At 49.8% G+C, this 22608-nt stretch overlaps 40 non-coding genes and 27 pseudogenes across 40 annotated transcripts; all 67 read right to left on the bottom strand.

Moving 5' to 3' along the window:
- Window positions 1–821: 821 nt before the first annotated feature.
- LOC127319903 (5S ribosomal RNA) lies at window positions 822–934 on the bottom strand (annotated as a pseudogene).
- Window positions 935–1120: 186 nt separating this feature from the next.
- Window positions 1121–1241, bottom strand: LOC127319802 (5S ribosomal RNA). Its single transcript, XR_007862688.2, has one exon. It is a non-coding gene; the product is annotated as a 5S ribosomal RNA (ribosomal RNA).
- A 188-nt stretch (window positions 1242–1429) lies between these two features.
- Window positions 1430–1552, bottom strand: LOC127320066 (5S ribosomal RNA). The gene has a single exon (XR_007862940.2). It is a non-coding gene; the product is annotated as a 5S ribosomal RNA (ribosomal RNA).
- A 187-nt stretch (window positions 1553–1739) lies between these two features.
- LOC127319925 (5S ribosomal RNA) lies at window positions 1740–1855 on the bottom strand (annotated as a pseudogene).
- A 189-nt stretch (window positions 1856–2044) lies between these two features.
- On the bottom strand, window positions 2045–2164 carry LOC127319928 (5S ribosomal RNA). The gene has a single exon (XR_007862810.2). It is a non-coding gene; the product is annotated as a 5S ribosomal RNA (ribosomal RNA).
- A 190-nt stretch (window positions 2165–2354) lies between these two features.
- LOC127320022 (5S ribosomal RNA) lies at window positions 2355–2468 on the bottom strand (annotated as a pseudogene).
- A 187-nt stretch (window positions 2469–2655) lies between these two features.
- On the bottom strand, window positions 2656–2771 carry LOC127319812 (5S ribosomal RNA; annotated as a pseudogene).
- Window positions 2772–2958: 187 nt separating this feature from the next.
- Window positions 2959–3077, bottom strand: LOC127319991 (5S ribosomal RNA; annotated as a pseudogene).
- Window positions 3078–3263: 186 nt separating this feature from the next.
- LOC127319897 (5S ribosomal RNA) lies at window positions 3264–3379 on the bottom strand. Its single transcript, XR_007862779.2, has one exon. It is a non-coding gene; the product is annotated as a 5S ribosomal RNA (ribosomal RNA).
- Window positions 3380–3569: 190 nt separating this feature from the next.
- Window positions 3570–3689, bottom strand: LOC127319871 (5S ribosomal RNA; annotated as a pseudogene).
- Window positions 3690–3876: 187 nt separating this feature from the next.
- On the bottom strand, window positions 3877–3995 carry LOC127319975 (5S ribosomal RNA). Its single transcript, XR_007862853.2, has one exon. It is a non-coding gene; the product is annotated as a 5S ribosomal RNA (ribosomal RNA).
- Window positions 3996–4180: 185 nt separating this feature from the next.
- LOC127319913 (5S ribosomal RNA) lies at window positions 4181–4300 on the bottom strand (annotated as a pseudogene).
- A 187-nt stretch (window positions 4301–4487) lies between these two features.
- On the bottom strand, window positions 4488–4604 carry LOC127320077 (5S ribosomal RNA). Its single transcript, XR_007862951.2, has one exon. It is a non-coding gene; the product is annotated as a 5S ribosomal RNA (ribosomal RNA).
- A 190-nt stretch (window positions 4605–4794) lies between these two features.
- Window positions 4795–4914, bottom strand: LOC127319880 (5S ribosomal RNA; annotated as a pseudogene).
- A 185-nt stretch (window positions 4915–5099) lies between these two features.
- On the bottom strand, window positions 5100–5219 carry LOC127319892 (5S ribosomal RNA). The gene has a single exon (XR_007862774.2). It is a non-coding gene; the product is annotated as a 5S ribosomal RNA (ribosomal RNA).
- Window positions 5220–5404: 185 nt separating this feature from the next.
- Window positions 5405–5521, bottom strand: LOC127319872 (5S ribosomal RNA). The gene has a single exon (XR_007862754.2). It is a non-coding gene; the product is annotated as a 5S ribosomal RNA (ribosomal RNA).
- Window positions 5522–5715: 194 nt separating this feature from the next.
- Window positions 5716–5833, bottom strand: LOC127319850 (5S ribosomal RNA). Its single transcript, XR_007862733.2, has one exon. It is a non-coding gene; the product is annotated as a 5S ribosomal RNA (ribosomal RNA).
- Window positions 5834–6022: 189 nt separating this feature from the next.
- LOC127320149 (5S ribosomal RNA) lies at window positions 6023–6144 on the bottom strand. Its single transcript, XR_007863024.2, has one exon. It is a non-coding gene; the product is annotated as a 5S ribosomal RNA (ribosomal RNA).
- Window positions 6145–6337: 193 nt separating this feature from the next.
- On the bottom strand, window positions 6338–6456 carry LOC127319319 (5S ribosomal RNA). Its single transcript, XR_011750485.1, has one exon. It is a non-coding gene; the product is annotated as a 5S ribosomal RNA (ribosomal RNA).
- Window positions 6457–6644: 188 nt separating this feature from the next.
- Window positions 6645–6764, bottom strand: LOC127320082 (5S ribosomal RNA). Its single transcript, XR_007862956.2, has one exon. It is a non-coding gene; the product is annotated as a 5S ribosomal RNA (ribosomal RNA).
- Window positions 6765–6954: 190 nt separating this feature from the next.
- LOC127319832 (5S ribosomal RNA) lies at window positions 6955–7073 on the bottom strand (annotated as a pseudogene).
- Window positions 7074–7262: 189 nt separating this feature from the next.
- Window positions 7263–7379, bottom strand: LOC127319949 (5S ribosomal RNA). Its single transcript, XR_007862829.2, has one exon. It is a non-coding gene; the product is annotated as a 5S ribosomal RNA (ribosomal RNA).
- Window positions 7380–7563: 184 nt separating this feature from the next.
- On the bottom strand, window positions 7564–7680 carry LOC127320166 (5S ribosomal RNA; annotated as a pseudogene).
- Window positions 7681–7868: 188 nt separating this feature from the next.
- Window positions 7869–7993, bottom strand: LOC127320173 (5S ribosomal RNA; annotated as a pseudogene).
- Window positions 7994–8179: 186 nt separating this feature from the next.
- On the bottom strand, window positions 8180–8296 carry LOC127319806 (5S ribosomal RNA). Its single transcript, XR_007862692.2, has one exon. It is a non-coding gene; the product is annotated as a 5S ribosomal RNA (ribosomal RNA).
- Window positions 8297–8496: 200 nt separating this feature from the next.
- Window positions 8497–8612, bottom strand: LOC127319803 (5S ribosomal RNA). The gene has a single exon (XR_007862689.2). It is a non-coding gene; the product is annotated as a 5S ribosomal RNA (ribosomal RNA).
- A 186-nt stretch (window positions 8613–8798) lies between these two features.
- LOC127319834 (5S ribosomal RNA) lies at window positions 8799–8915 on the bottom strand. Its single transcript, XR_007862718.2, has one exon. It is a non-coding gene; the product is annotated as a 5S ribosomal RNA (ribosomal RNA).
- A 188-nt stretch (window positions 8916–9103) lies between these two features.
- Window positions 9104–9226, bottom strand: LOC127319873 (5S ribosomal RNA). The gene has a single exon (XR_007862755.2). It is a non-coding gene; the product is annotated as a 5S ribosomal RNA (ribosomal RNA).
- A 188-nt stretch (window positions 9227–9414) lies between these two features.
- LOC127320101 (5S ribosomal RNA) lies at window positions 9415–9536 on the bottom strand (annotated as a pseudogene).
- A 184-nt stretch (window positions 9537–9720) lies between these two features.
- LOC127319919 (5S ribosomal RNA) lies at window positions 9721–9839 on the bottom strand (annotated as a pseudogene).
- Window positions 9840–10026: 187 nt separating this feature from the next.
- On the bottom strand, window positions 10027–10143 carry LOC127319922 (5S ribosomal RNA). The gene has a single exon (XR_007862804.2). It is a non-coding gene; the product is annotated as a 5S ribosomal RNA (ribosomal RNA).
- Window positions 10144–10331: 188 nt separating this feature from the next.
- LOC127319896 (5S ribosomal RNA) lies at window positions 10332–10450 on the bottom strand. Its single transcript, XR_007862778.2, has one exon. It is a non-coding gene; the product is annotated as a 5S ribosomal RNA (ribosomal RNA).
- Window positions 10451–10637: 187 nt separating this feature from the next.
- Window positions 10638–10758, bottom strand: LOC127319327 (5S ribosomal RNA; annotated as a pseudogene).
- Window positions 10759–10947: 189 nt separating this feature from the next.
- Window positions 10948–11066, bottom strand: LOC127320063 (5S ribosomal RNA; annotated as a pseudogene).
- Window positions 11067–11256: 190 nt separating this feature from the next.
- LOC127319818 (5S ribosomal RNA) lies at window positions 11257–11375 on the bottom strand. Its single transcript, XR_007862703.2, has one exon. It is a non-coding gene; the product is annotated as a 5S ribosomal RNA (ribosomal RNA).
- Window positions 11376–11563: 188 nt separating this feature from the next.
- On the bottom strand, window positions 11564–11682 carry LOC127319829 (5S ribosomal RNA). The gene has a single exon (XR_007862713.2). It is a non-coding gene; the product is annotated as a 5S ribosomal RNA (ribosomal RNA).
- A 187-nt stretch (window positions 11683–11869) lies between these two features.
- LOC127320167 (5S ribosomal RNA) lies at window positions 11870–11994 on the bottom strand (annotated as a pseudogene).
- A 190-nt stretch (window positions 11995–12184) lies between these two features.
- LOC127319950 (5S ribosomal RNA) lies at window positions 12185–12309 on the bottom strand (annotated as a pseudogene).
- A 188-nt stretch (window positions 12310–12497) lies between these two features.
- On the bottom strand, window positions 12498–12615 carry LOC127319851 (5S ribosomal RNA). Its single transcript, XR_007862735.2, has one exon. It is a non-coding gene; the product is annotated as a 5S ribosomal RNA (ribosomal RNA).
- Window positions 12616–13109: 494 nt separating this feature from the next.
- LOC127319965 (5S ribosomal RNA) lies at window positions 13110–13228 on the bottom strand. The gene has a single exon (XR_007862843.2). It is a non-coding gene; the product is annotated as a 5S ribosomal RNA (ribosomal RNA).
- Window positions 13229–13419: 191 nt separating this feature from the next.
- On the bottom strand, window positions 13420–13538 carry LOC127320142 (5S ribosomal RNA; annotated as a pseudogene).
- A 494-nt stretch (window positions 13539–14032) lies between these two features.
- LOC127319842 (5S ribosomal RNA) lies at window positions 14033–14147 on the bottom strand (annotated as a pseudogene).
- Window positions 14148–14334: 187 nt separating this feature from the next.
- LOC127320131 (5S ribosomal RNA) lies at window positions 14335–14451 on the bottom strand. Its single transcript, XR_007863005.2, has one exon. It is a non-coding gene; the product is annotated as a 5S ribosomal RNA (ribosomal RNA).
- A 184-nt stretch (window positions 14452–14635) lies between these two features.
- Window positions 14636–14755, bottom strand: LOC127320028 (5S ribosomal RNA). The gene has a single exon (XR_007862904.2). It is a non-coding gene; the product is annotated as a 5S ribosomal RNA (ribosomal RNA).
- Window positions 14756–14946: 191 nt separating this feature from the next.
- LOC127319988 (5S ribosomal RNA) lies at window positions 14947–15065 on the bottom strand. Its single transcript, XR_007862865.2, has one exon. It is a non-coding gene; the product is annotated as a 5S ribosomal RNA (ribosomal RNA).
- A 183-nt stretch (window positions 15066–15248) lies between these two features.
- Window positions 15249–15364, bottom strand: LOC127319989 (5S ribosomal RNA). Its single transcript, XR_007862866.2, has one exon. It is a non-coding gene; the product is annotated as a 5S ribosomal RNA (ribosomal RNA).
- A 184-nt stretch (window positions 15365–15548) lies between these two features.
- On the bottom strand, window positions 15549–15666 carry LOC127319853 (5S ribosomal RNA). The gene has a single exon (XR_007862736.2). It is a non-coding gene; the product is annotated as a 5S ribosomal RNA (ribosomal RNA).
- Window positions 15667–15854: 188 nt separating this feature from the next.
- On the bottom strand, window positions 15855–15973 carry LOC127320087 (5S ribosomal RNA). Its single transcript, XR_007862961.2, has one exon. It is a non-coding gene; the product is annotated as a 5S ribosomal RNA (ribosomal RNA).
- A 187-nt stretch (window positions 15974–16160) lies between these two features.
- On the bottom strand, window positions 16161–16279 carry LOC127319304 (5S ribosomal RNA). The gene has a single exon (XR_011750502.1). It is a non-coding gene; the product is annotated as a 5S ribosomal RNA (ribosomal RNA).
- A 188-nt stretch (window positions 16280–16467) lies between these two features.
- On the bottom strand, window positions 16468–16581 carry LOC127319939 (5S ribosomal RNA). The gene has a single exon (XR_007862820.2). It is a non-coding gene; the product is annotated as a 5S ribosomal RNA (ribosomal RNA).
- Window positions 16582–16768: 187 nt separating this feature from the next.
- LOC127320133 (5S ribosomal RNA) lies at window positions 16769–16887 on the bottom strand. Its single transcript, XR_007863007.2, has one exon. It is a non-coding gene; the product is annotated as a 5S ribosomal RNA (ribosomal RNA).
- A 188-nt stretch (window positions 16888–17075) lies between these two features.
- LOC127319854 (5S ribosomal RNA) lies at window positions 17076–17194 on the bottom strand (annotated as a pseudogene).
- A 188-nt stretch (window positions 17195–17382) lies between these two features.
- Window positions 17383–17503, bottom strand: LOC127319881 (5S ribosomal RNA). The gene has a single exon (XR_007862763.2). It is a non-coding gene; the product is annotated as a 5S ribosomal RNA (ribosomal RNA).
- Window positions 17504–17692: 189 nt separating this feature from the next.
- Window positions 17693–17811, bottom strand: LOC127320024 (5S ribosomal RNA). The gene has a single exon (XR_007862900.2). It is a non-coding gene; the product is annotated as a 5S ribosomal RNA (ribosomal RNA).
- A 186-nt stretch (window positions 17812–17997) lies between these two features.
- Window positions 17998–18117, bottom strand: LOC127320155 (5S ribosomal RNA). The gene has a single exon (XR_007863030.2). It is a non-coding gene; the product is annotated as a 5S ribosomal RNA (ribosomal RNA).
- Window positions 18118–18305: 188 nt separating this feature from the next.
- Window positions 18306–18428, bottom strand: LOC127319921 (5S ribosomal RNA; annotated as a pseudogene).
- Window positions 18429–18616: 188 nt separating this feature from the next.
- On the bottom strand, window positions 18617–18736 carry LOC127319943 (5S ribosomal RNA). Its single transcript, XR_007862824.2, has one exon. It is a non-coding gene; the product is annotated as a 5S ribosomal RNA (ribosomal RNA).
- A 191-nt stretch (window positions 18737–18927) lies between these two features.
- LOC127319953 (5S ribosomal RNA) lies at window positions 18928–19043 on the bottom strand (annotated as a pseudogene).
- A 187-nt stretch (window positions 19044–19230) lies between these two features.
- On the bottom strand, window positions 19231–19348 carry LOC127319940 (5S ribosomal RNA; annotated as a pseudogene).
- A 186-nt stretch (window positions 19349–19534) lies between these two features.
- On the bottom strand, window positions 19535–19654 carry LOC127319929 (5S ribosomal RNA). Its single transcript, XR_007862811.2, has one exon. It is a non-coding gene; the product is annotated as a 5S ribosomal RNA (ribosomal RNA).
- Window positions 19655–19844: 190 nt separating this feature from the next.
- Window positions 19845–19963, bottom strand: LOC127319866 (5S ribosomal RNA; annotated as a pseudogene).
- Window positions 19964–20144: 181 nt separating this feature from the next.
- Window positions 20145–20257, bottom strand: LOC127319816 (5S ribosomal RNA; annotated as a pseudogene).
- A 187-nt stretch (window positions 20258–20444) lies between these two features.
- Window positions 20445–20562, bottom strand: LOC127320083 (5S ribosomal RNA). Its single transcript, XR_007862957.2, has one exon. It is a non-coding gene; the product is annotated as a 5S ribosomal RNA (ribosomal RNA).
- A 187-nt stretch (window positions 20563–20749) lies between these two features.
- Window positions 20750–20870, bottom strand: LOC127320143 (5S ribosomal RNA). The gene has a single exon (XR_007863017.2). It is a non-coding gene; the product is annotated as a 5S ribosomal RNA (ribosomal RNA).
- A 188-nt stretch (window positions 20871–21058) lies between these two features.
- On the bottom strand, window positions 21059–21177 carry LOC127319833 (5S ribosomal RNA). Its single transcript, XR_007862717.1, has one exon. It is a non-coding gene; the product is annotated as a 5S ribosomal RNA (ribosomal RNA).
- A 916-nt stretch (window positions 21178–22093) lies between these two features.
- Window positions 22094–22212, bottom strand: LOC127319941 (5S ribosomal RNA; annotated as a pseudogene).
- Window positions 22213–22400: 188 nt separating this feature from the next.
- On the bottom strand, window positions 22401–22520 carry LOC127320112 (5S ribosomal RNA; annotated as a pseudogene).
- Window positions 22521–22608: the final 88 nt, after the last annotated feature.

Genomic DNA, 22608 nt, shown 5'->3' with positions numbered 1-22608 from the left:
CTTTTTCATCCGCACCACCGTTTCCCCATCACCAATAGCGAAGACACGAGTGCCCGCAAAAATATCGTCCTAACTTCACCATGAATGTCGCGCTGACGCAAAAAAGTGAGGAGGATGCAACACGAGGACTTCCTCAGGAGAGTCACCCATCCTAGTACTACTCTCGCCCAAGCCGTACGCTTAACTTCGAGTTCAAGTGGAGGTCACCCATCCTAGTACTACTCTCGCCAAGCACGCTAACTTCTTGAGTTCCGATGGGATCCGTGCTTTAGTGCTTTGGTATGATCGCATCCGACATGTTTATGCACTCATTTTCCCTTATGCTTGCTCCTCCCGCTCTTTTGTCTCCGCTCTATTTTGTACTCATGTCCATCCCTTCTTCTTTTCATCCGCACCACCGTTTCCCATCACCAATAGCCATTCGAGCACGAGTGCCCGCCAAAAAATATCAGTCCTAACTTTCACCATGAATGTCGCCGCGTGACGCAAAAAAGGAGGGATGCAACACGAGGACTTCCCAGGAGGTCACCCATCCTAAATTACTACTCTCGCGCCCAAGCACGCTTAACTTCTGAGTTCGATGGGATCCTGGTTGCTTTAAGTGCTTTGCCTGTGATGATCGCCATCCGAACATGTGCGCATGCACTCTATTTTCCCTTATGCTTGCTCCTCCCGCTCTTTGTCCGCTTCTATTTTGTACCATGTCCATCCTCTTTTTCATCCGCACCACCGTTTCCCCATCACCAATAGCCGAGCACGAGTGCCCATGGCAAAAAATATCGTCCTAACTTCACCATGAATGTCTCCGTGGCGCAAAAGGAGGGATGCAACACGAGACTTCCAGGAGGTCACCCATCCTAGTACTACTCGCCCAAGCACGCTTAACTCGGAGTTACGATGGGATCCGGTGCTTTAGTCTGGTATGATCGCATCCGACATGTTATGCACTCATTTTCCCTTATGCTTGCTCCTCCCGCTCTTTATGCGCTCTATTTTGTACCATGTCCATCCTCTTTTCATCCGCACCACCGTTTCCCATCACCAATAGCCGAGCACGTGCCCGCGTAAAAAAATATCGTCCTAACTTCACCATGAATGTCGCCGCGTGACGCAAAAAGGAGGGATGCAACACGAGGACTTCCCAGGAGGTCACCCATCCTAGTACTACTCTCGCCCAAGCACGCTTAACTTCGGAGTTCGATGGGATCCAGGTGCTTTGAGTCTTTGGTATGATCGCATCCGACATGTTATGCACTCATTTTCCCTTATGCTTGCTCCTCCGCTCTTTGTCTGCTCTATTTTGTACCATGTCCATCCTCTTTTTCATCCGCACCACCCGTTTCCCATCACCAATAGCTGAGCACGAGTGCCCGCAAAAAAATATCGTCCTAACTTCACCATGAATGTCGCCGCGTGGCGCAAAAAAGGAGGGATGCAACACGAGGACTTCCCAGGAGGTCACCCATCCTAGTACTACTATCGGCCTAGCACGCTTCACTTCTGGGAGTTCCCGATGGGATCCGGTGCTTTAGTGCTCGGTATGATCGCATCCGACATGTTATGCACTCATTTTCCCTTATGCTTGCTCCTCCCGCTCTTTGTCTGCTCTATTTTGTACCATGTCCATCCTCTTTTTCATCCGCACCACCGTTTCCCATCACCAATAGCCGAGCACGAGTGTCGCAAAAAAATATCGTCCTAACTTCACCATGAATGTCGCCGCGTGACGCAAAAAAGGAGGGATGCAACACGAGGACTTCCCTGTGAGGTCACCCATCCTAGTACTACTCGCCCAAGCACGCTTAACTTGAGTTCGATGGGATCGGTGCTTTAGTGCTTTGGTATGATCGCATCCGACATGTTATGCACTCATTTTCCCTTATGCTTGCTCCTCCCGCTCTTTGTCTGCTCTATTTTGTACCATGTCCATCCTCTTTTCATCCGCACCACCGTTTCCCATCACCAATAGCCGAGCACGCAGTGCCCGCAAAAAAATATATCGTCCTAACTTCACCATGAATGTCGCTCGCGTGACGCAAAAGGAGGGATGCAACCACGAGGGACTTCCCAGGAGGTCACCCATCCTAGTACTACTCGCCCAAGCACGCTTAACTTCGGAGTTCACGATGGGATCCGGTGCTTTAGTGTTGGTATGATCGCATCCGACATGTTATGCACTCATTTTCCCTTATGCTTGCTCCTCCCGCTCTTTATCTGCTCTATTTTGTACCATATCCATCCTCTTTTTCATCCGCACCACCGTTTCCCATCACCAATAGCCGAGCACGAGTGCCCGCAAAAAAATATCGTCCCTAACTTCTACCATGAATGTCGCCAGCGTGGCGCAAAAAGGAGAGATGCAACACGAGGACTTCCCAGGTCACCCATCCTAGTACTACTCGCCCAAGCACGCTTAACTTCCGGAGTTCGATGGGATCCGGTGCTTTAGTGCCGGTATGATCGCATCCGACATGTTATGCACTCATTTTCCCTTATGCTTGCTCCACCCGCACTAACTCAGCTCAAGAAAGAACCATGGCCCTCCTCATTATCATCCGCACCACCGTGTCCCATCACCAATAGCCGAGCACGAGTGCCCGCAAAAAATATCGTCCTAACTTCACCATGAATGTCGCCGCGTGACGCAAAAAAGGAGAGATGCAACACGAGGACTTCCCGGAGGTCACCCATCCTAGTACTACTCGCCCAAGCACGCTTAACCGGAGTTACGATGGGATCCGGTGCTTTAGTCTTTGAGTATGATCGCATCCGACATGTTATGCACTCATTTTCCCTTATGCTTGCTCCTCCCGCTCTTTATCTTGCTCTATTTTGTACCATGTCCATCCTCTTTTTCATCCGCACCACCGTTTCCCATCACCAATAGCCGAGCACGAGTGCCATAAAAAAATATCGTCCTAACTTCACCATGAATGTCGCCGCGTGACGCAAAAAGGAGGGATGCAACACGAGGACTGCCCAGGAGGTCACCCAACCGAGTACTACTCTTGCCCAAGCACGCTTAACTTCGGAGTTAGGATGGGTTGAGTTGCTTTAGTTCGTGTTTGATCGCATCCGACATGTTATGCACTCATTTTCCCTTATGCTTGCTCCTCCCGCTCTTTATGCTGCTCTATTTTGTACCATGTCCATCCTCTTTTCATCCGCACCACCGTTTGCCATCACCAATATCAGAGCACGAGTGCCCGCAAAAAAATATCGTCCTAACTTCACCATGAATGTCGCCGCGTGACGCAAAAGGAGGGATGCAACACGAGGACTTCCCGTGAGGTCACCCATCCTAGTACTACTCGCCCAAGCACGCTTAACTTGGAGTTACGATGGGATCCGGTGCTTTAGTGCTGGTATGATCGCATCCGACATGTTATGCACTCATTTTCCCTTATGCTTGCTCCTCCCGCTCTTTGTCTGCTCTATTTTGTACCATGTCCATCCTCTTTTTTCATCCGCACCACCGTTTCCCATCACCAATAGCCGAGCACGAGTGCTACGCAAAAAAATATCGTCCCTAACTTCACCATGAATGTCGCCGCGTGACGCAAAAAGGAGGGATGCAACACGAGGACTTCCCGTGAGGTCACCCATCCTAGTACTACTCTCGCCAAGCACGCTTAACTTCGGAGTTACGATGGGATCCGGGTGCTTTAGTCTTTGGTATGATCGCATCCGACATGTTATGCACTCATTTTCCCTTATGCTTGCTCCTCCCGCTCTTTGTCCGCTTCTATTTTGTACCATGTCCATCCTCTTTTTCATCTGCACCATCGTTTCCCATCACCAATGGCCGAGCACGAGTGCCCGCAAAAATATCGTCCTAACTTCACCAAGAAAGTCGCCGCGTGACGCAAAAAAGGAGGGATGCAACACGAGGACTTCCCAGGAGGTCACCCATCCTAGTACTACTCTCGCCCAAGCACGCTTAACTGCGGAGTTCTGATGGGATCCGGTGCTTTAGTGCTGGTATGATCGCATCCGACATGTTATGCACTCATTTTCCCTTATGCTTGCTCCTCCCGCTCTTTGTCTGCTCTATTTTGTACCATGTCCATCCTCTTTTTCATGCGCACCACCGTTTACCATCACCAAAATCCGAGCACGAGTGCCGCAAAAAAATACTCGTCCTAACTTCACCATGAATGTCGCGTGACGCAAAAAAGGAGGGATGCAACACGAGGACTTCCTGGAGGTCACCCATCCTAGTACTACTCTACTTCAAGCACGCTTAACTTCGGAGTTACGATGGGATCCGGTGCTTTAGTGCTTTGGTATGATCGCATCCGACATGTTATGCACTCATTTTCCCTTATGCTTGCTCCTCCGCTCTTTATGCGCTCTATTTTGTACCATGTCATTCCTCTTTTTCATCCGCACCACCGTTTCAGCTCACCAATAGACGAGAAAGAGGCACCGCAAAAATATATCGTCGTAACTTCACAATGATTGTCGACGCGTGACGCAAATGTGGAGGGATGCGACTCGGGGACTTCCCAGGAGGGCACCCATCCTAGTACTACTCTCGCCCAAGCACGCTTAACCCGGAGTTCGATGGGATCCGGTGCTTTAGTGCCGGTATGATCGCATCCGACATGTTATGCACTCATTTTCCCTTATGCTTGCTCCTCCCGCTCTTTGTCTCCTGCTCTATTTTGTACCATGTCCATCCTCTTTTTCATCCGCACCACCGTTTCCCATCACCAACAGCTTGAGCACGAGTGCCCGCAAAAAATATCGTCCTAACTTCACCATGAATGTCGCCGCGTGACGCAAAAAGGAGGGATGCAACACGAGGACTTCCCGGAGGTCACCCATCCTAGTACTACTCTCGCCCAAGCACGCTTAACTTCGGAGATCGGATGGGATCCGATGCTTTAATCTTTGAGTATGATCGCATCAAACATGTTATGCACTCATTTTCCCTTATGCTTGCTCCTCCGCTCTTTATCTGCTCTATTTTGTACCATGTCCATCCTCTTTTTCATCCGCACCACCGTTTCCCATCACCAATAGCCGAGCACGAGTGCCCGCAAAAAATATCGTCCTAACTTCACCATGAATGTCGCCGCGTGACGCAAAAAGGAGGGATGCAACACGAGGACTTCCCGAGGAGGTCACCCATCCTAGTACTACTCTCGCCCAAGCACGCTTAACTTCGGAGTTCGATGGGATCCGGTGCTTTAGTCTTTGGTATGATCGCATCCGACATGTTATGCACTCATTTTCCCTTATGCTTGCTCCTCCCGCTCTTTGTCTGCTCTATTTTGTACCATGTCCATCCTCTTTTCATCCGCACCCACCGTTTCCCATCACCAATAGCCGAGCACGAGTGCCCGCAAAAAAATATCGTCCTAACTTCACCATGAATGTCGCCGTGACGCAAAAAGGAGGGATGCAACACGAGGACTTCCAGGGAGTCACCCATCCTAGTACTACTCTCGCCCAAGCACGCTTAACCCGGAGTTACGATGGGATCCGGTGCTTTAGTGCTGGTATGATCGCATCCGACATGTTATGCACTCATTTTCCCTTATGCTTGCTCCTCCCGCTCTTTGTCCGCTCTATTTTGTACCATGTCCATCCCTCTTTTTCATCCGCACTTCCACCGTTTCCCATCACCAATAAGCCGAGACACGAGTGCCCGCAAAAAAATATCGTCCTAACTTCACCATGAATGTCGCCGCGTGGCGCAAAAAAGGAGGGATGCAACACGAGGACTTCCCAGAGGTCACCCATCCTAGTACTACTCTCGCCCAAGCACGCTTAACTTCGGAGTTACGATGGGATCCGGTGCTTTAGTCTTGGTATGATCGCATCCGACATGTTATGCACTCATTTTCCCTTATGCTTGCTCCTCCCGCTCTTTATCTGCTTCTATTTTGTACCATGTCCATCCTCTTTTTCATCCGCAACACCGTTTCCCATCACTAATAGCCGAGCACGAGTGCCCGCAAAAAAATATCGTCCTAACTTCACCATGAATGTCGCCGGCGTGGCGCAAAAAAGGAGGATGCAACACGAGGACTTCCCAGGAGGTCACCCATCCTAGTACTACTCTCGCCCAAGCACGCTTAACTTCGGAGTTCTCGATGGGATCCGGTGCTTTAGTGCTTTGGTATGATCGCATCCAGACATGTTATGCACTCATTTTCCCTTATGCTTGCTCCTCCCGCTCTTTATCTGGCGCTCTATTTTGTACCATGTCCATCCTCTTTTTCATCCGCACCACCGTTTCCCATCACCAATAGCCGAGCACGAGTGCCCGCAAAAAAATATCGTCCTAACTTCACCATGAATGTCGCCGCGTGACGCAAAAAAGGAGGGGATGCAACACGAGGACTTCCTCAGGAGGTCACCCATCCTAGTACTACTCGCCCAAGCACGCTTAACTTCGGAGTTCGATGGGATCCGGTGCTTTAGTGCTTTGGTATGATCGCATCCGACATGTTATGCACTCATTTTCCCTTATGCTTGCTCCTCCCGCTCTTGTATCGCTTCTATTTTGTACCATGTCCATCCTCTTTTTCAGCCGCACCACCGTTTCCCATCACCAATAGCCGAGCACGAGTGCCCGCAAAAAATATCGTCCTAACTTCACCATGAATGTCGCCGCGTGACGCAAAAAAGGAGGGATGCAACACGAGGACTTCCTCAGAGGTCACCCATCCTAGTACTACTCTCGCCCAAGCACGCTTAACTTCGGAGTTCGATGGGATCCGGTTGCTTTAGTCTTTGGTATGATCGCATCCGACATGTTATGCACTCATTTTCCCTTATGCTTGCTCCTCCCGCTCTTTGTCTGCTTCTATTGTGTACCATGTCCATCCTCTTTTTCATCCGCACCACCGTTTTCCCATCACCAATAGCCGAGCACTAGTGCCCGCAAAAAAATATCGTCCTAACTTCACCATGAATGTCGCTGCGTGGCGCAAAAAAGGAGGGATGCAACACGAGGACTTCTAGGAGGTCACCCATCCTAGTACTACTCTCGCCCAAGCACGCTTAACCTTCGGATTACGATGGGATCCGGTGGCTTTAGTGCCGGTACGATCGCATCCAACATGTTATGCACTCATTTTCCCTTATGCTTGCTCCTCCCGCTCTTTGTCTCGCTTCTATTTTGTACCATGTCCATCCTCTTTTTCCTCCGCACCACCGTTTCCCATCACCAATAGCCGAGCACGAGTGCCCGCAAAAAAATATCGTCCTAACTTCACCATGAATGTCGCCGCGTGGCGCAAAAAGGAGGGATGCAACACGAGTTCCCGGAGGTCCCCCATCCTAGTACTACTCTCGCCCAAGCACGCTTAACTTCGGAGTTCTGATGGGATCCGGTGCTTTAGTGCTTTGGTATGATCGCATCCGACATGTTATGCACTAATTTTCCCTTATGCTTGCTCCTCCCGCTCTTTATCTGCTCTATTTTGTACCATGTCCATCCTCTTTTTCATCCGCACCACCGTTTCCCATCACCAATAGCCGAGCACGAGTGCCGCAAAAAAATATCGTCCTAACTTCACCATGAATGTCGCCATGAGCGCAAAAGGAGGGATGCAACACAAGGACTTCCCAGAGGTCACCCATCCTAGTACTACTCTCGCCCAAGCACGCTTAACTTCGGAGTTGATGGGATCCGGTGCTTTAGTCTTTGGTATGATCGCATCCGACATGCTATGCACTCATTTTCCCTTATGCTTGCTCCTCCCGCTCTTTGTCTGCTTTATTTTGTACCATGTCCATCCTCTTTTTCATCCGCACCACCGTTTCCCATCACCAATAGCCGAGCACGAGTGCCCGCAAAAAAATATCGTCCTAACTTCACCATGAATGTCGCCGCGTGACCCACAAAAGGAGTGATGCCACACGAGGGACTTCCCAGGAGGTCACCCATCCTAGTACTACTCTCGCCCAAGCACGCTTAACTTCGGAGTTACGATGGGATCCGGGTGCTTTAGTCTTTGCCGGTATGATCGCATCCGACATGTTATGCACTCAGTTTCCTTATGCTTGCTCCTCCCGCTCTTTGTCCGCTCTATTTTGTACCATGTCCATCCTCTTTTTCATCCACCACCGTTTCCCATCACCAATAGCGAGCACGAGTGCCCGCAAAAAAATATCGTCCTAACTTCACCATGAATGTCGCCGCGTGACGCAAAAAAAGGAGAGGATGCAACACGAGGACTTCCAGGAGGTCACCCATCCTAGTACTACTCTCGCCCAAGCACGCTTAACCGGAGTTCGATGGGATCCGGTGCTTTAGTGCTTTGGTATGATCGCATCCGACATGTTATGCACTCATTTTCCCTTATGCTTGCTCCTCCCGCTCTTTATCTGCTTCTATTTTGTACCATGTCCATCCTCTTTTTCATCCGCACCACCGTTTCCCATCACCAATAGCCATCACCAATAGCCGAGCACGAGTGCCCGCAAAAAAATATCGTCCTAACTTCACCATGAATGTCGCCGCGTGACGCAAAAGGAGGGATGCAACACGAGGACTTCCCAGGAGGTCACCCATCCTAGTACTACTCTCGCCCAAGCACGCTTAACCGGAGTTCGATGGGATCCGGTGCTTTAGTGTTGGTATGATCGCATCCGACATGTTATGCACTCATTTTCTCTTATGCTTGCTCCTCCCGCTCTTTATGCGCTCTATTTTGTACCATGTCCATCCTCTTTTTCATCCGCACCACCGTTTCCCATCACCAATAGCCGAGCACGAGTGCCCGCAAAAAAATATCGTCTAACTTCTACCATGAATGTCGCCGCGTGACGCAAAAGGAGGGATGCAACACGAGGACTTCCCGGAGGTCACCCATCCTAGTACTACTCGCCCAAGCACGCTTAACTTCGGAGTTCTAATGGGATCCGGTGCTTTAGTGCTTGGTATGATCGCATCCGAACATGTTATGCACTCATTTTCCCTTATGCTTGCTCCTCCCGCTCTTTGTCTGCTCTATTTTGTACCATGTCCATCCTCTTTTCATCCGCACCACCGTTTCCCATCACCAATAGTCGAGCACGAGTGCCCGCAAAAAAATATCGTCCTAACTTCACCATGAATGTCGCTGCGTGACGCAAAAAAGGAGGGATGCAACACGACGACTTCTCAGGAGGTCACCCATCCTAGTACTACTCTCGCCCAAGCACGCTTAACTTCGGAGTTCGATGCGATGGGATCCGGTGCTTTAGTGCTGGTATGATCGCATCCGACATGTTATGCACTCATTTTCCATTATGCTTGCTCCTCCCGCTCTTTGTCTCGCTTCTATTTTGTACCATGTCCATCCTCTTTTTCATCCGCACCACCGTTTCCATCACCAATAGCCGAGCACGAGTGCCCGCAAAAAAATATCGTCCTAACTTCACCATGAATGTCGCCGTGCACGCAAAAAAGGAGGGATGCAACACGAGGACTTCCCAGGAGGTCACCCATCCTAGTACTAGTACTACTCGCCCAAGCACGCTTAACTTCGGAGTTACGATGGGATCCGGTGCTTTAGTGTGGTATGATCGCATCCGACATGTTATGCACTCATTTTCCCTTATGCTTGCTCCTCCCGCTCTTTGTCTGCTCTATTTTGTACCATGTCCATCCTCTTTGTCATCCACCACCGTTTCCCATCACCAATAGCCGAGCACGAGTGCCCGCAAAAAAATATCGTCCTAACTTCACCATGAATGTCGCCGCGTGACGCAAAAGGAGGGATGCAACACGAGGACTTCCCAGGAGGTCACCCATCCTAGTACTACTCTCGCCCAAGCACGCTTAACTTCGGAGTTCTGATGGTATCGGGTGTTTTAGTTGTTGTTTGTTGGGATCCGACTTTTTATGCACTCATTTTCCCTTATGCTTGCTCCTCCCGCTCTTTGTCTGCTCTATTTTGTACCATGTCCATCCTCTTTTCATCATCACCACCGTTTCCCATCACCAATAGTCGAAACACGAGTGCCCGCAAAAAAATATCGTCCTAACTTCACCATGAATGTCGCCGCGTGGCGCAAAAAGGAGGGATGCAACACGAGGACTTCCCGGAGGTCACCCATCCTAGTACTACTCTCGCCCAAGCACGCTTAACCCGGAGTTCTGATGGGATCCGGTGCTTTAGTGCTGGTATGATCGCATCCAACATGTTATGCACTCATTTTCCCTTATGCTTGCTCCTCCCGCTCTTATTCTGCTCTATTTTGTACCATGTCCATCCTCTTTTTCATCCGCACCACCGTTTCCCATCACCAATAGCCGAGCACGAGTGCCCGCAAAAAAATATCGTCCTAACTTCACCATGAATGTCGCCGCGTGACGCAAAAAAGGAGGGATGCAACACGAGGACTTACCAGGAGGTCACCCATCCTAGTACTACTCTCGCCCAAGCACGCTTAACTTCGGAGTTACGATGGGATCCGGTGCTTTAGTCTTGATATGATCGCATCCGACATGTTATGCACTCATTTTCCATTATGCTTGCTCCTCCCGCTCTTTGTCTGCTCTATTTTGTACCATGTCCATCCTCTTTTCATCCGCACCACCGTTTCCCATCACCAATAGCCGAGCACGAGTGCCCGCAAAAAAATATCGTCCTAACTTCACCATGAATGTCGCCGCGTGGCGCAAAAAAGGAGGGATGCAACACGAGGACTTCCCGGAGAGGTCACCCATCCTAGTACTACTCTCGCCCAAGCACGCTTAACCCGGAGTTACGATGGGATCCGGTGCTTTAGTGCTTTGGTATGATCGCATCTCGACATGTTATGCACTCATTTTCCATTATGCTTGCTCCTCCCGCTCTTTATCCGCTTCTATTTTGTACCATGTCCATCCTCTTTTTCATCCGCACCACCGTTTCCCATCACCAATAGCCGAGCACGAGTGCCCGCAAAAAAATATCGTCCTAACTTCACCATGAATGTCGCCGCGTGACGCAAAAAAGGAGGATGCAACACGAGGACTTCCCAGGAGGTCACCCATCCTAGTACTACTCTCGCCGAAGCACGCTTAACCCGGAGTTCGATGGGATCCGGTGCTTTAATGCTTTGGTATGATCGCATCCGAAACATGTTATGCACTCATTTTCCATTATGCTTGCTCCTCCCGCTCTTTATCTGCTCTATTTTGTACCATGTCCATCCTCTTTTTCATCCGCACCACCGTTTCCCATCACCAATAGCCGAGCACGAGTGCCCGCAAAAAAATATCGTCCTAACTTCACCATGAATGTCGCCGCGTGACGCAAAAAAGGAGGGATGCAACACGAGGACTTCCCAGGAGGTCACCCATCCTAGTACTACTCTCGCCCAAGCACGCTTAACTTCGGAGTTTTGATGGGATCCGGTGCTTTAGTGCTGGTATGATCGCATCCGACATGTTATGCACTCATTTTCTCTTATGCTTGCTCCTCCCGCTCTTTGTCTGCTCTATTTTGTACCATGTCCATCCTCTTTTTCATCCGCACCACCGTTTCCCATCACCAATAGCCGAGCACGAGTGCCCGCAAAAAAATATCGTCCTAACTTCACCATGAATGTCGCCGCGTGACGCAAAAAAGGAGGGATGCAACACGAGGACTTCCCAGGAGGTCACCCATCCTAGTACTACTCTCGCCCAAGCACGCTTAAAATAGCAGTTCTGATGGGATCCGGTGCTTTAGTGCTGGTATGATCGCATCCGACATGTTATGCACTCATTTTCCATTATGCTTGCTCCTCCCGCTCTTTGTCTGCTCTATTTTGTACCATGTCCATCCTCTTTTTCATCCGCACCACCGTTTCCCATCACCAATAGCCGAGCACGAGTGCCCGCAAAAAAAATCGTCCTAACTTCACCATGAATGTCGCCGCGTGACGCAAAAAAGGAGGGATGCAACACGAGGACTTCCCAGGAGGTCACCCATCCTAGTACTAGTACTACTCTCGCCCAAGCACGCTTAACTTCGGAGTTCTGATGGGATCCGGTGCTTTAGTGCTGGTATGATCGCATCCGACATGTTATGCACTCATTTTCCCTTATGCTTGCTCCTCCCGCTCTTTATACTGCTTCTATTTTGTACCATGTCCATCCTCTTTTTCATCCGCACCACCGTTTCCCATCACCAATAGCCGAGCACGAGTGCCCGCAAAAAAATATCGTCCTAACTTCACCATGAATGTCGCCGCGTGACGCAAAAAAGGAGGGATGCAACACGAGGACTTCCCAGGAGGTCACCCATCCTAGTACTAGTACTACTCTCGCCCAAGCACGCTTAACTTCGGAGTTCTGATGGGATCCGGTGCTTTAGTGCTGGTATGATCGCATCCGACATGTTATGCACTCATTTTCCCTTATGCTTGCTCCTCCCGCTCTTTGTCTGCTCTATTTTGTACCATGTCCATCCTCTTTTTCATCTGCACCACCGTTTCCCATCACCAATAGCCGAGCACGAGTGCCCGCAAAAAAATATCGTCATAACTTCACCATGAATGTCGCCGCGTGACGCAAAAAAGGAGGGATGCAACACGAGGACTTCCCAGGAGGTCACCCATCCTAGTACTACTCTCGCCCAAGCACGCTTAACCCGGAGTTACGATGGGATCCGGTGCTTTAGTGCTGGTATGATCGCATCCGACATGTTATGCACTCATTTTCCCTTATGCTTGCTCCTCCCGCTCTTTGTCCGCTCCTATTTTGTACCATGTCCATCCTCTTTTTCATCCAGACCACCGTTTCCCATCACCAATAGCCGAGCACGAGTGCCCGCAAAAAAATATCGTCCCTAACTTCACCATGAATGTCGCCGCGTGGCGCAAAAAGGAGGGATGCAACACGAGGACTTCCCGGAGGTCACCCATCCTAGTACTACTCTGCCCAAAGCACGCTTAACCGAATTCGATGGGATCCGGTGCTTTAGTCTTTGGTATGATCGCATCCGACATGTTATGCACCTCATTTTCCTATGCTTGCTCCTCCCAGCTCTTTGTCTCGCTCTATTTTGTACCATGTCCATCCTCTTTTTCATCCGCACCACCGTTTCCCATCACCAATAGTCGAGCACGAGTGCCCGCAAAAAAATATCGTCCCTAACTTCACCATGAATGTACGCCGCGTGACGCAAAAAGGAGGGATGCAACACGTGGACTTCCCATGAGGTCACCCATCCTAGTACTACTCTCGCCCAAGCACGCTTAACCCGGAGTTCGATGGGATCCGGTGCTTTAGTGCTTTGGTATGATCGCATCCGACATGTTATGCACTCATTTTCCCTTATGCTTGCTCCTCCCGCTCTTTGTCTTGCTCTATTTTGTACTCATGTCCATCCTCTTTTTCATCCGCACCACCGTTTCCCATCACCAATAGCCGAGCACGAGTGCCCGCAAAAAAATATCGTCCTAACTTCACCATGAATGTCGCCGCGTGGCGCAAAAAAGGAGAGGATGCAACATGAGGACTTCCAGGAGGTCACCCATCCTAGTACTACTCTCGCCCAAGCACGCTTAACTTCAGGTTCGATGGGATCCGGGTGCTTTGAGTGGCCGGTATGATCGCATCCGACATGTTATGCACTCATTTTCCATTATGCTTGCTCCTCCCGCTCTTTATGCGCTCTATTTTGTACCATGTCCATCCTTTTTTCATCCGCACCACCGTTTCCCATCACCAATAGTCGAGCACGAGTGCCCGCAAAAAAATATCGTCCTAACTTCACCATGAATGTCGCCGCGTGACGCAAAAAAGGAGGGATGCAACATGAGTGACTTCCCGGAGGTCACCCATCCTAGTACTACTCTCGCCCAAGCACGTTTAACTTGGAGTTACGATGGGATCGGTGCTTTAGTCTTTGGTATGATCGCATCCGACATGTTATGCACTCATTTTCCATTATGCTTGCTCCTCCCGCTCTTTGTCTCCGCTCTATTTTGTACCATGTCCATCCTCTTTTTCATCCGCACCACCGTTTCCCCTCACCAATAGCGAGAGCACGAGTACGCAAAAAAATATCGTCCTAACTTCACCATGAATGTCGCAGCGTGAGCGCAAAAAGGAGGGATGCAACACGAGGACTTCCCGGAGGTCACCCCATCCTAGTACTACTCGCCCAAGCACGCTTAACCGGAGTTCTGATGGGATCCGGTGCTTTAGTGCTGGTATGATCGCATCCGACATGTTATGCACTCATTTTCCCTTATGCTTGCTCCTCCCGCTCTTTGTCTGCTCTATTTTGTACCATGTCCATCCTCTTTTTCATCTGCACCACCGTTTCCCATCACCAATAGCCGAGCACGAGTGCCCGCAAAAAAATATCGTCATAACTTCACCATGAATGTCGCCGCGTGACGCAAAAAGGAGGGATGCAACACGAGGACTTCCCGGAGGTCACCCATCCTAGTACTACTCTCGCCCAAGCACGCTTAACCCGGAGTTACGATGGGATCCGGTGCTTTAGTGCTGGTATGATCGCATCCAACATGTTATGCACTCATTTTCCTTATGCTTGCTCCTCCCGCTCTTTGTCTGCTCTATTTTGTACCATGTCCATCCTCTTTTTCATCCGCACCACCGTTTCCCATCACCAATAGCGAGCACGAGTGCTCGCAAAAAATATCGTCCTAACTTCACCATGAATGTCGCGCGTGGCGCAAAAAAGGAGGGATGCAACACGAGGACTTCCCAGGGAGGTCACCCATCCTAGTACTACTCTCGCCCAAGCACGCTTAACTTCGGAGTTCGATGGGATCCGGTGCTTTAGTGCTTGGTATGATCGCATCCGACATGTTATGCACTCATTTTCCCTTATGCTTGCTCTCTCCCGCTCTTTATCCGCTCTATTTTGTACCATGTCCATCCTCTTTTTCATCCGCACCCACCGTTTCCCATCACCAATAGTCGAGCACGAGTGCCCGCAAAAAAATATCGTCCTAACTTCACCATGAATGTCGCCAGCGTGGCGCAAAAAAGGAGGGATGCAACACGAGGACTTCCCGAGGAGGTCACCCATCCTAGTACTACTCTCGCCCAAGCACGCTTAACTTCGGAGTTCGATGGGATCCGGTGCTTTAGTGCTGGTATGATCGCATCCGACATGTTATGCACTCATTTTCCCTTATGCTTGCTCCTCCCGCTCTTTATCTGCTCTATTTTGTACCATGTCCATCCTCTTTTTCATCTGCACCACCGTTTCCCATCACCAATAGCGAGCACGAGTGCCCGCAAAAAAATATCGTCCTAACTTCACCATGAATGTCGCGCGTGACGCAAAAGGAGGATGCAACACGAGGACTTCCCGGGAGGTCACCCATCCTAGTACTACTCTCGCCCAAGCACGCTTAACTTCGGAGTTGATGGGATCGGTGCTTTAGTGCTGGTATGATCGCATCCGACATGTTATGCACTCATTTTCCCTTATGCTTGCTCCTCCCGCTCTTTGTCTGCTCTATTTTGTACCATGTCCATCCTCTTTTTCATCTCGCACCACCGTTTCCCATCACCAATAGCCGAGCACGAGTGCCGCAAAAATATCGTCCTAACTTCACCATGAATGTCGCCGCGTGACGCAAAAGGAGGGATGCAACACGAGGACTTCCCAGAGGTCACCCATCCTAGTACTACTCTGCGCCCAAGCACGCTTAACTTCGGAGTTCGATGGGATCCGGTGCTTTAGTGCTGGTATGATCGCATCCGACATGTTATGCACTCATTTTCCCTTATGCTTGCTCCTCCCGCTCTTTGTCTGCTCTATTTTGTACCATGTCCATCCTCTTTTTCATCCGCACCACCGTTTCCCATCACCAATAGCCGAGCACGAGTGCCCGCAAAAAAATATCGTCCTAACTTCACCATGAATGTCGCCGCGTGACGCAAAAAAGGAGGGATGCAACACGAGGACTTCCCGGGAGGTCACCCATCCTAGTACTACTCTCGCCCAAGCACGCTTAACTTCGGAGTTCTGATGGGATCCGGTGCTTTAGTGCTGGTATGATCGCATCCGACATGTTATGCACTCATTTCCTGTATGCTTGCTCCTCCCGCTCTTTGTCTGCTCTATTTTGTACCATGTCCATCCTCTTTTTCATCCGCACCACCGTTTCCCATCACCAATAGCCGAGCACGAGTGCCCGCAAAAAAATATCGTCCTAACTTCACCATGAATGTCGCCGCGTGGACGCAAAAAAGGAGGATGCAACACGAGGACTTCCCAGGAGGTCACCCATCCTAGTACTACTCTCGCCCAAGCACGCTTAACTTCGGAGTTCTGATGGGATCCGGTGCTTTAGTGCTGGTATGATCGCATCCGACATGTTATGCACTCATTTTCCCTTATGCTTGCTCTTCCCGCTCTTTGTCTGCTCTATTTTGTACCATGGCCATCCTCTTTTTCATCTGCACCACCGTTTCCCATCACCAATAGCCGAGCACGAGTGCCCGCAAAAAAATATCGTCCTAACTTCACCATGAATGTCGCCGCGTGACGCAAAAAAGGAGGGATGCAACACGAGGACTTCCCAGGAGGTCACCCATCCTAGTACTACTCGCCCAAGCACGCTTAACCGGAGTTCGATGGGATCCGGTGCTTTAGTGCTGGTATGATCGCATCCGACATGTTATGCACTCATTTTCCCTTATGCTTGCTCCTCCCGCTCTTTGTCTGCTCTATTTTGTACCATGTCCATCCTCTTTTTCATCTGCACCACCGTTTCCCATCACCAATAGCCGAGCATGAGTGCCGCAAAAAAATATCGTCCTAACTTCACCATGAATGTCGCCGCGTGACGCAAAAAAGGAGGGATGCAACACGAGGACTTCCCAGGAGGTCACCCATCCTAGTACTACTCTCGCCCAAGCACGCTTAACTTCGGTTTACTGATGGGATCCGGTGCTTTAGTGCTTTTATGATCGCATCCGACATGTTATGCACTCATTTTCCCTTATGCTTGCTCCTCCCGCTCTTTGTCTGCTCTATTTTGTACCATGTCCATCCTCTTTTTCATCCGCACCACCATTTCCCATCACCAATAGCCGAGCACGAGTGCCCGCAAAAAAATATCGTCCTAACTTCACCATGAATGTCGCCACGTGACGCAAAAAAGGAGGGATGCAACACGAGGACTTCCCAGGAGGTCACCCATCCTAGTACTACTCTCGCCCAAGCACGCTTAACTTCGGACATAAGATCCGATCCGCTGCTGTAGTGCTGGTATGATCTCATCCGACATGTTATGCACTCATTTTCCCCTTATGCTTGCTCCTCCCGCTCTTTATCTTGCTCTATTTTGTACCATGTCCATCCTCTTTTCATCCGCACCACCGTTTCCCATCACCAATAGCCGAGCACGAGTGCCCGCAAAAAAATATCGTCCTAACTTCACCATGAATGTCGCCGCGTGACGCAAAAAGGAGGGATGCAACACGAGGGACTTCCCGTGAGGTCACCCATCCTAGTACTACTCTCGCCCAAGCACGCTTAACTTCGGAGTTACGATGGGATCCGGTGCTTTAGTCTTTGGTATGATCGCATCCGACATGTTATGCACTCATTTTCCCTTATGCTTGCTCCTCCCGCTCTTTATCCGCTTCTATTTTGTACCATGTCCATCCTCTTTTTCATCCGCACCACCGTTTCCCATCACCAATAGCCGAGCACGAGTGCCCGCAAAAAAATATCGTCCTAACTTCACCATGAATGTCGCCGCGTGACGCAAAAAAGGAGGGATGCAACACGAGGACTTCCCAGGAGGTCACCCATCCTAGTACTACTCTCGCCCAAGCACGCTTAACTTCGGAGTTCTGATGGGATCCGGTGCTTTAGTGCTGGTATGATCGCATCCGACATGTTATGCACTCATTTTCCCTTATGCTTGCTCCTCCCGCTCTTTGTCTGCTCTATTTTGTACCATGTCCATCCTCTTTTTCATCTGCACCACCGTTTCCCATCACCAATAGCCGAGCACGAGTGCCGCAAAAAATATCGTCCTAACTTCACCATGAATGTCGCCGCGTGACGCAAAAAAGGAGGGATGCAACACGAAGACTTCCCAGGAGGTCACCCATCCTAGTACTACTCTCGCCCAAGCACGCTTAACCGGCGGAGTTCTGATGGGATCCGGTGCTTTAGTGCTTTTATGATCGCATCCGACATGTTATGCACTCATTTTCCCTTATGCTTGCTCCTCCCGCTCTTTGTCTGCTCTATTTTGTACCATGTCCATCCTCTTTTTCATCCGCACCACCATTTCCCATCACCAATAGCCGAGCACGAGTGCCCGCAAAAAAATATCGTCCTAACTTCACCATGAATGTCGCCGCGTGACGCAAAAAAGGAGGGATGCAACACGAGGACTTCCCAGGAGGTCACCCATCCTAGTACTACTCTACCGCCTCAAGCACGCGCTTAACTTCGAGTTACGATGGGATCCGGTGCTTTAGTGCTGGTATGATCGCATCCGACATGTTATGCACTCATTTTCCCTTATGCTTGCTCCTCCCGCTCTTTGTCTGCTCTATTTTGTACCATGTCCATCCTCTTTTTCATCCGCACCACCGTTTCCCATCACCAATAGCCGAGCACGAGTGCCCGCAAAAAAATATCGTCCTAACTTCACCATGAATGTCGCCGCGTGACGCAAAAAAGGAGGGATGCAACACGAGAGGACTTCCCGAGAGGTCACCCATCCTAGTACTACTCTCGCCCAAGCACGCTTAACCCGGAGTTCTGATGGGATCCGGTGCTTTAGTCTTGGTATGATCGCATCAGACATGTTATGCACTCATTTCCCTTATGCTTGCTCCTCCCGCTCTTTGTCTGCTCTATTTTGTACCATGGCCATCCTCTTTTCATCTCTGCACCACCGTTTCCCATCACCAATAGCTGAGCACGAGTGCCCGCATAAAAAAATATCGTCCCTAACTTCACCATGAATGTCATTTGCGTGACGCAAAAAGGAGGGATGCAACACGAGGACTTCCAGGAGGTCACCCATCCTAGTACTACTCTCGCCCAAGCACGCTTAACTTCGAGTTCGATGGGATCCGGTGCTTTAGTCTTGGTATGATCGCATCCGACATGTTATGCACTCATTTTCCCTTATGCTTGCTCCTCCCGCTCTTTGTCTGCTCTATTTTGTACCATGTCCATCCTCTTTTTCATCTCGCACCACCGTTTCCCATCACCAATAGCCGAGCACGAGTGCCGCAAAAAAATATCGTCCTAACTTCACCATGAATGTCGCCGCGTGACGCAAAAAGGAGGGATGCAACACGAGGGACTTCCCGGAGGTCACCCATCCTAGTACTACTCTCGCCCAAGCACGCTTAACTTCGGAGTTACGATGGGATCCGGTGCTTTAGTGCTTTATGATCGCATCCGACATGTTATGCACTCATTTTCCCTTATGCTTGCTCCTCCCGCTCTTTGTCTCGCTCTATTTTGTACCATGTCCATCCTCTTTTTCATCCGCACCACCATTTCCCATCACCAATAGCCGAGCACGAGTGCCCGCAAAAAATATCGTCCTAACTTCACCATGAATGTCGCCGCGTGACGCAAAAGGAGGGATGCAACACGAGGACTTCCAGTGAGGTCACCCATCCTAGTACTACTCTCGCCCAAGCACGCTTAACTTCGGAGTTCCGATGGGATCCGGTGCTTTAGTCTTTGGTATGATCGCATCCGACATGTTATGCACTCATTTTCCCTTATGCTTGCTCCTCCCGCTCTTTTGTCTCTGCTCTATTTTGTACCATGTCCATCCTCTTTTCATCCGCACCACCGTTTCCCATCACCAATAGCCGAGCACGAGTGCCCGCAAAAAAATATCGTCCTAACTTCACCATGAATGTCGCCGCGTGACGCAAAAAAGGAGGGATGCAACACGAGGACTTCCCAGGAGGTCACCCATCCTAGTACTACTCTCGCCCAAGCACGCTTAACTTGGAGTTACGATGGGATCCGGTGCTTTAGTCTTTGGTATGATCGCATCCGACATGTTATGCACTCATTTTCCCTTATGCTTGCTCCTCCCGCTCTTTATCTGCTCTATTTTGTACCATGTCCATCCTCTTTTTCATCCGCACCACCGTTTCCCATCACCAATAGCCGAGCACGAGTGCAAAAAATATCGTCTAACTTCACCATGAATGTCGCCGCGTGACGCAAAAAGGAGGGATGCAACACGAGGACTTCCAGGTCACCCATCCTAGTACTACTCTCGCCCAAGCACGCTTAACCGGAGTTACGATGGGATCCGGTGCTTTAGTGCCGGTATGATCGCATCCGACATGTTATGCACTCATTTTCCCCTTATGCTTGCTCCTCCGCTCTTTATGCACTCTATTTTGTACCATGTCCATCCTCTTTTTCATCTGCACCACCGTTTCCCATCACCAATAGCCGAGCACGAGTGCCGCATAAAAAAATATCGTCCTAACTTCACCATGAATGTCGCGCGTGACGCAAAAAGGAGGGATGCAACACGAGGACTTCCAGTGAGGTCACCATCCTAGTACTACTCTCGCCCAAGCACGCTTAACTTCGGAGTTCAGATGGGATCCGGTGCTTTAGTGCTTTTATGATCGCATCCGACATGTTATGCACTCATTTTCCCTTATGCTTGCTCCTCCCGCTCTTTGTCTGCTCTATTTTGTACCATGTCCATCCTCTTTTTCATCCGCACCACTATTTCCCATCACCAATAGCCGAGCACGAGTGCCCGCAAAAAATATCGTCCTAACTTCACCATGAATGTCGCCGCGTGACGCAAAAAAGGAGGGATGCAACACGAGGGACTTCCCTGTGAGGTCACCCATCCTAGTACTACTCTCGCCCAAGCACGCTTAACTTCGGAGTTACGATGGGATCCGGTGCTTTAGTGCTGGTATGATCGCATCCGACATGTTATGCACTCATTTTCCCTTATGCTTGCTCCTCCCGCTCTTTATGCACTCTATTTTGTACCATGTCCATCCTCTTTTTCATCCGCACCACCGTTTCCCATCACCAATAGCCGAGCGCGAGTGCCCGCAAAAAAATATCGTCCTAACTTCACCATGAATGTCGCCGCGTGACGCAAAAAAGGAGGGATGCAACACGAGGACTTCCCAGGAGGTCACCTATCCTAGTACTACTCTCGCCCAAGCACGCTTAACTTCGGAGTTCTGATGGGATCCGGTGCTTTAGTGCTGGTATGATCACATCCGACATGTTATGCACTCATTTTCCCTTATGCTTGCTCCTCCCGCTCTTTGTCTGCTCTATTTTGTACCATGTCCATCCTCTTTTTCATCCGCACCACCGTTTCCCATCACCAATAGCCGAGCACGAGTGCCCGCAAAAAAATATCGTCCTAACTTCACCATGAATGTCACCGCGTGACGCAAAAAAGGAGGGATGCAACACGAGGACTTCCCAGGAGGTCACCCATCCTAGTACTACTCTCGCCCAAGCACGCTTAACTTCCGGAAATTTCGTCTTGGCTCCCGGGAGCATTTGCTCCCGGATTTTTGGGGAGCAAATTTTGTTTTTCAAAACTTTTCAAAAAATTCCGAAAAAAATCATGCACGTACCAGACAATAGCACGCACCACCTTGTGAAATTTCGCTGCGAAATGTCATCGTATGCGTCCTGGGAAAAAATGACAAATTTTCAGATCTGAGATTCAAATTTTTGGATCTCATTTCATGTCAGAAATTTGTCATTTTTGTTCAGGGCGCATACGATGACATTTTGCAACGACATTTTACACGGTGGTGCGTGTCATGGTCAGGTACGTGCACGATTTTTTTTCGGAATTTTTTGAGAAGTTTTCGATTTATTCTGATTTTTCAAAAAAACCGGGAGCAAATGCTCCCGGGAGCCAAATCGCCGCTCCTCTTAACTTCGGAGTTCTGATGGGATCCGGTGCTTTAGTGCTGGTATGATCGCATCCGACATGTTATGCACTCATTTTCCCTTATGCTTGCTCCTCCCGCTCTTTGTCTGCTCTATTTTGTACCATGTCCATCCTCTTTTTCATCCGCACCACCGTTTCCCATCACCAATAGCCGAGCACGAGTGCCCGCAAAAAAATATCGTCCTAACTTCACCATGAATGTCGCCGCGTGACGCAAAAAGGAGGGATGCAACACGAGGACTTCCCGGAGGTCACCCATCCTAGTACTACTCTCGCCCAAGCACGCTTAACTCTCGGAGTTCGATGGGATCCGGTGCTTTTAGTCTTGGTATGATCGCATCCGACATGTTATGCACTCATTTTCCCTTATGCTTGCTCCTCCCGCTCTTTATACGCTCTATTTTGTACCATGTCCATCCTCTTTTTCATCCGCACCACCGTTTCCCATCACCAATAGCCGAGCACGAGTGCCCGCAAAAAAATATCGTCCTAACTTCACCATGAATGTCGCCGCGTGACGCAAAAAAGGAGGGATGCAACACGAGGACTTCCCAGGAGGTCACCCATCCTAGTACTACTCTCGCCCAAGCACGCTTAACCGGAGTTACGATGGGATCCGGTGCTTTAGTCTTCCCGGTATGATCGCATCCGACATGTTATGCACTCATTTTCCCTTATGCTTGCTCCTCCCGCTCTTTATCTGCTCTATTTTGTACCATGTCCATCCTCTTTTTCATC

This window comes from Lolium perenne, unplaced genomic scaffold, assembly GCF_019359855.2.
Source record: "Lolium perenne isolate Kyuss_39 unplaced genomic scaffold, Kyuss_2.0 unplaced63, whole genome shotgun sequence".
NCBI lineage: Eukaryota > Viridiplantae > Streptophyta > Magnoliopsida > Poales > Poaceae > Lolium > Lolium perenne.
Note: the sequence above shows the minus strand (reverse complement) of the source record. Positions and strands in the feature narration are given on the sequence as shown.